The 7459-nt window shown below is 32.4% G+C and overlaps 1 long non-coding RNA gene across 1 annotated transcript; it reads left to right on the top strand.

Moving 5' to 3' along the window:
• Positions 1–532: 532 nt before the first annotated feature.
• Positions 533–1580, top strand: LOC127725211 (uncharacterized). The gene is made up of 2 exons (XR_007992862.1): positions 533–725; positions 1450–1580. It is a non-coding gene; the product is annotated as an uncharacterized LOC127725211 (long non-coding RNA).
• The last annotated feature ends 5879 nt before the right edge of the window (positions 1581–7459 follow it).

Genomic DNA, 7459 nt, shown 5'->3' with positions numbered 1-7459 from the left:
AGACTATTTATTACTTTAAATAATAACTGGCAAATGTAAAAACTTGGCAAAACAAGTATTGGTACTATGACAGATTCACACAGTGAATATCTGGTATCATTAGAGCATTATCTGTACAAATTGAAATGCAGCAGTTGCATAACCGAATAATAATGCATTCATCAATAACAAAACAAAATTGATTTGTCCTACCGAATTCTCATAGATGAGTTTCTGTTGTAGAACTGATCAACACGATATGAATTTACTTGACTTTGTTCTTAAAGGAAAATATAGCCATAACCATATTGTCGTCCTGATCCTGTATGATATATTTGCTACTGGACAATAAACAAACATCAATGAATTAATTAGGAAGAAGAAGAAAATCAGCAAAAATATCAAATTATACGCATTCAACGTAAATTACTCTACTGTTAAAATATGGATGAAAACTCTATTACGGTAAACACTGCTATAATGTTACAGATGCGTATATTATTGGAATCCCTTTAAGAGACGACACATACTACACTTATATTTACATATATCTGAGACTACTATAACACAGAGATTGGTCACTTCCCGTACTGACCAGTCAAATAGTAATTAATTGTAAGTCTTCGATCACGTGACTCGGCACGTGACTCGCAATGATTGACAAGAAGGATTCGATCGCCATTTTTGACAGCGAAAGAGAAAATAATAATTAACAAATGTGGATTTATAAAGAGTGTTATGTTCCGGTAAGTGTGAATATAAGATTTGACATGTTCATAAATGTTGGTTTATAAGCACTTTAAATAAAATAAGTGCAGTTATAGACTTGAATTTACCGACCAAACCGGAAAGTAACCTCGAGTTATTACCAGTCCGTGGGACAGGGTCAATGAGCAACTCACCCATAACTTACATTCAGATGAACAATCTGTTTTCCGGATAATGTATGTGCAAGCCTTAGTAATTAACCGATGTAATGATGTAAAATTTGTAATTATATGAAATTCCAATTTTTCTGTATCAGTAAGTTCCCGCTGCAGAACTGAGAAACACACGAGACAAGTTGCACACACACAACATGAGGTCTGATAGGTGAATTTGTATTGTTAGTGAAAGAAATTTAGATTTATATTTGGTTCCCTTGATAATATATATGCAGTCTATACATGCTAGTATAATAATATTATGCAATGAAAATGTGTCACCATGTGAAATACCAGTACATCATGAGTTCCTGAATAGACGTATATTTTTTAAATAATTGACCCAAACATGATGTAAAAAGTACATGCACCTTTGGTCTGCATCCTTTATCAGTTTAACTATTTTGATCCATATTGACATGATTGGTCAATTACTGCTGAGTCTCAAGTCTCAGATTACTGTCCGGCTTAAAAATTAATGAATTGCCTATGCTATAAACTTGACAAAGATTATTTCTTTTTATTTATAATATATTCTTTATTGTAGGAATACCCCCAGAAAGAAATCACGCATTAGAAGAAGGGAGAAGTACTACAGGAGAAAATGACTTTTTTTTTTATTTCATTGAATTTGTCATGCTTGTCTTACATGGAGAAATAAATATTTAAGTCTTTGAATATACATTTTTATTACTATATATATTAAAACTAAGACAGGAATGCAGAAATTCACTAACACGCTCAGTTTGGATAACAGTTCAATGAAAGAAAAAAAACAAGTAACCACACATCTTTATATATTAAAGGAATACTGCCACTTGAAGCAAACTTTAAGGAGATTTTTATATATTTTTGCTAATGATCATCAGACAACTCCTTTAGTCCAAATGAAGTTCAATGAAGTGGATGTAAGTTATTGGAATGCACCGTAATTACCTTCATCAATGATAAAACCTATACTGTGCAGTCAGCTTCAAAAGTCCCCGACATGGAAAATATATAACAATTCACTAGAGAAAACGAAGTGTCTACAATAACAAAGCAATTTACGAAAATTCAAATATGACAGACATGAACCAACAGCAACCACTGAATTACAGGCTCCTGACTTGAGACGGGCACATAAAGAATGTGACAATGTTAAATATTTTTAGGCGCTCATCACCACCACTAGCATGGGACATTGGTGTAACGACATAACATAAAAACAAACTTTAAACATAATTTGAAAATAGTTCATTTCGGTTTAATCAGGCTGACTGTACATGAAATATTTGCCATTGACAAGCAGTTGTGAATCGAAGTTGAATTTACAGAAAGGTGACATCAATATATGCTATCATATTTAACATTCTTGTTTAGATCTGACATTGCTACGTATTTATACATTCTGCATTATTTTTGGCTTCTCAGAATTTTTCACATGGTAAACTGTCAGCAGTTACCCAACAAAAAAATGTTATAGGGAACCTATTTACAAAGCATCATGCCGACAACAATTAACATGGTTTGTCACCAAACATTGAACAAGCACATTTATATTTGCTGTGGCTAAAAAAACTAAAGCAAATCACAACTCTTTTCATCTGAGTTGCTCAATTATTAGGGTTACAAAAAGCATAGCGATAAACATACGACACTTTAACAATAGACAATATTCAAATTTTCAAAAACTTTACGGCTCTGTATTGAAGCACAAAATTTCTTGTCTGGGATTTTGAAAGAGGGCACATATTTCTGGTGTTGAAAAAATGTCATCGTAATTTACCCTAATGTGGTTCTATTTATGTTAACATAGAGATAATTTGACTATTCAGTCACGTAATTTTGAAGCTTCTTCGTTCTGATTTACATGTTTACTTGCGGTTGATGCTTCTTTTGGAGTTTTTGTAGTTTTTGCAGTCTTTACAGCAGGGACGTATAGTCATCCTCAGATTCAATATCTGATGCAGTATATTCACCACGTAAAAGATCAAGATTGAGATCACTATCATCCCAAGATAAAAAATCAATGTTACTGGACATTGTGAATTGAAAAATGAAAGTGCCGGCGATATTTTGGGAACATATATATAATTTGTAGGGCTTATGTTTGCTTTATGTATCCATTGCAGTTATAACCTCTTTGCTGGTCTGTTACGTAAGGAAATTACCCATTTACCTTTAATGAAATTTTTTTTCTCTCTTCTGTGATCGCCGCTTATTACATTGTTTGCAAAAACTTGACCTAATTATCAGACGGAAATTTAAAAAAAGTGGGGGGGGGGGGCTGAAACTTGTTTGAAAAAAAAATTACGTTGGATAATCTGAATGAGGGTCTGGATGGGGGTTCTTTATTTCCTATAATTTCTATGCCATTTTTCTCTATTCTTTAAATCTTAATAACTTATTATTTTCTCTTCTCTATTCTTTATTTGTCGGTCCATTTTTCTCCATTCTATACTTTTTTTGCCCCTATTTCTCCATTCAATAAAACCCCATCAACACCCTCCTGAATCCTACCACAAGTGCATGGACGATATTTGACAAGGTTTACTACAATAAACATGTATTTTGGGCACTCAGCAGTGAAATACCTCACAAGTATAGAATAAAAGTTTACTGCAATAAACGGAGCCTCGTGTACCTTGGGCACCCAGCTGTGAAACAAAATTCATCTCCCATGCTTTTGAGACTACCTGTCTTTACAGGTAAAATATTTGTATATTAGATACAATTAACGGACGTGTAGCAAAACAATGTAACTGTAAGATTGATAAGATTAATCACATCTGAGACTACCATATATATGTGTTATGTGTTATAGTAGTCTCAGAATCACATTCACATTTTCAAAAGTGGCCGCATAATAGCAAACTATTAACAAATTATTAATGATTAAAAACAAAAATTTAAATATGAATAGAGATAACTGCATTTGAAAGATAAAAACTATATTTTTTTTTTTTATTAATTCAATTTTGTTTTTAAATTATTTTTAAAAGAAAAATAATAATATCCGATACTGTTATAGTATTCTCAGTGATAGGTGATATATGTCGTCTGCTACGGTCGAATACGAAACTACGTTAAAATAACGTAGCTAACTACCGGAGACTCAGATAATCCGATAAATCTATAGTGACCAATCTCTGTGTTATAGTAGTCTCAGCATATATGAGTCAATTGTTTGGCTCTAATTAAACAAAAACCATGACAGTGTTGAATTATTAATTAATTGAACTCAAATAAGGTTTTATGTATTTTTCCTAAAATTAGACTCATCTTACACGTATATAGCTGGCCTAATCAGTGGAATGGTTGCATCACTTACGCTACAATGTAATAACAACTTTCACAGCACTGAGAAGGATCATACACACAATGAGTAGAATGAGACATGTAAATATGCTTTTCCTATATAAGACACAGACAGAAACACACTTATATATATAGTATATGTATTTGTCACGTTGAGGTTTTTTAGCGATTTTTGTTTAGCATTGCCATATTATTGGGAGGTTTGGCTAGCCATTTAACTAGATTCAATCGACCATTGTTTTCTTAAAATGTTCTGTACCAAGTCAGGATTAGGGTAGGTGCTAGCAAAAGTGTCGGTTTATATGTATGTTGGTGTTTGTTTTTATGGCACTTCAGTGACTGTCTTTCCGTTATTTTCCTCTTAAAGTTGATGGGTTTCCGTCTTTGTTAGTGTGTTACCCGGATTTGTTTTCTCTCATTGATTTATGACTAATGATATTCCCGTTGCCTTTTTTAACCGAAAACATTACGGTGCAAAACGAAAAACGACAATGATACAAACAATTGCTACAGAGATCTAAAAAGCTAGAAGGGGACAACACCATCCCAACACAATCGGTAGTAATTTCAGGTGTATAGAAAAGGTGAGAATCCATTTCAGATATAAACACAAATTATCAGATATCTATATAAGCATCAATGATGGTATCGATGTAATCAAAACGATTAACTTTAATGGACAGATGAACGAGGAATACAACAACATCCCACCAAAAAGTCACATAACTCTGTCTTCGTTCAGCATCATTCCTTACTTCCACCATATAATGGTTTCAGGGAGAAATCCAACCAGTGGAAACAATTGACCTATTTTATGCAGAAAAGTTTCTAAACTCTACACTAGTGCACAAAACATGTGTTTAATATTTGAATTGAACATTTATTGCAGGTTTTTAAGCGGGTGTGTGTGTTTGTGCGTGTTTGTGTGTTTGTGAGTCCAGCATTGTGATAAATAAATATCTTTAACACATTTTGTTTGTTTTTTACGTTTTAAAAAAAGCAAAATTAATTAGTTTACCGGTGTTCAAATATCGGTCATCGATATGAAATACACAAATAAAAGTTAAATTAACTCCAAAAGGACAAAATAACCGGGTTTGTCGACTTGTTATGCGTGCACCCCTACCATGTGAATTCATACTAAAACGATTATCACAATACTCAATTTTACAAATCTTACTATATAGTTATTTGAGTGTATTTTTAATAAAAAAAAAATTAGTCCTTCTTTGTAAATGTAAACGTATAAGCATAGTACTGCTGTTTTTTTTTCTAATGAGTTTAACATTTAATTACATATGTTATTAAACATGTATGCCATCATAATTTGTACTTTATTTTATAATATCGTACTGCATTTGTTGACCTCAATTATTGTATTAGTATATATATTGTATATATTTCTCTGTAAACTTGTATTTATTTTTTTTAGAGAATAAAGTATCTATCTATCTATATAACATGCCTTAGACCACAAGACTGCTAAATCGCGGACCAGTTAGTTATAGTACGGTTACAAATAAGCTAAATTTAAAAATTTAATGGAACGAAATACCTCACGGCTAATTTTGGTCTTATTTTTTAGATAAATATAATATCCTTTGATTAAGGCATGTCGTAGAGTGTCTAAGTGGTGCAGATTTTTTAAAACTGCGATCAAGGGTCAAAAGGGGGGATTTTTAAAAATCGAAATTTTAGACATTTTGGACAATTTCTCGGTAGTCTCTCATGTTAAATGAAATATTTTTTCGAAGGAAGCATGCGCTAGGAATGTTCCACAAATACAGTTAGTCATATTTATGTTTGATTACCAAATATTATTGATACATACCCTCGTTTGCAACATGTAAGAAAATGAAACAAATATCTTTATCTACGGAAATTATCGACAAAAAATATGCATAATTAAGGTTTAGCTATGCAATAATATATGGCCACCTATAAATATATTTTTTAAAGAACAGAGGAGAAATAAGAACTGTAAAGTTAACACCCGGTCCATGATGTTATGAAAAAATATGATGAAAATTCTTGGCTGATTATTTAAACTTAAAAAGATGTTAGAACTATAAAAATTAGTTTTCATGTTCATGAAACTATAGTATATGAATTTTGTTTTTATATTAATAAATAAATTAGTACAAGACCAATAGCGCATTGAGAAGATGTGTCCCCCTTTTTTATAAAACAACGACAGACATGGTTGTCGTTCGTTGATGTGGTTCATAAATGTTTCTCGTTTCTAGTTTTTTATATGGATTAGACCATAGCAATGGTTTTACACTAATAATTTTTTGAGCCCTTACTGTTCGGTGTGAGCCAAGGCTCTGTTTTGAAGACCGTACTTTGACCTATAATGGTTAACTTTTACAAATTATGACCTGGATGGAGAGTTGTCTCATTGGAGCTCATACCACATCTTCTTATATCTATAAATAATAGAATAAATAGCAGACTTGAAAGCCCGATATATATGTGAACAAATATTCACAGGGATATTACGCTTCAAAAGTTGCTGTCTATGTATATTTATAATACATCAACATTAGACATCAATATGCACATCAATTTCAAAAGGTAACGGAATACAAGAAAAAAAATTGGATGTCATTGTATGGCGCCAACAATACTCATGAGTTTATTCAGACCACAATGTACTGATTGACCATTGCTTCTGGAGTCATTTTGATCCACAGTGAACTGATTTTCATTGCAACATATGTGTGAATATAAGAACCAGCTAGAATGACAAATTTTGAAACATGCATGTTTTTCCCGACCCCTTGTAATTGTTGTCCTATGCCAATTTCGATTAGAGAAGACGTGTCGCATCCTGTAAGAGCGAGAGCTGCTGTTGGTGTGCCAGACATCAGGGGTCCAATAACTAAAAAGTTGCATATGTCGTGAATAGGTAAAAACTGTCTTGTACCATTTTACATAAAGACTTTGGACAATACCAATACCATCTATCTGATCAAGGGTGTACTGGTTTTTCATAAAGGAATATCACACACTCAGCTAAAGTATACATTTCCGTTCAGTATAAAATGAGAGTGCATTGCATTTGAAAATTATTATTAGCGTTCCAGTGTTTGAAAACGAAAAAGAAAAAAATCCGAAAATCACACTTTAACGCGAATTTACAAAAAACTGCACCGTGGTAAAACTCTACAACAGGGCTAAAATGAAAGTATAATGTTAACTCTATCTTCATGCGAATTTTCAGCCGTGAGGTATTTCGGTCCATTAAACTCTTT

The sequence above is a fragment of the Mytilus californianus genome, unplaced genomic scaffold, assembly GCF_021869535.1.
Source record: "Mytilus californianus isolate M0D057914Y unplaced genomic scaffold, xbMytCali1.0.p SCAF_15, whole genome shotgun sequence".
Taxonomy (NCBI): Eukaryota; Metazoa; Mollusca; class Bivalvia; order Mytilida; family Mytilidae; genus Mytilus; species Mytilus californianus.
This window is presented reverse-complemented; position numbering and strand designations above follow the sequence as displayed.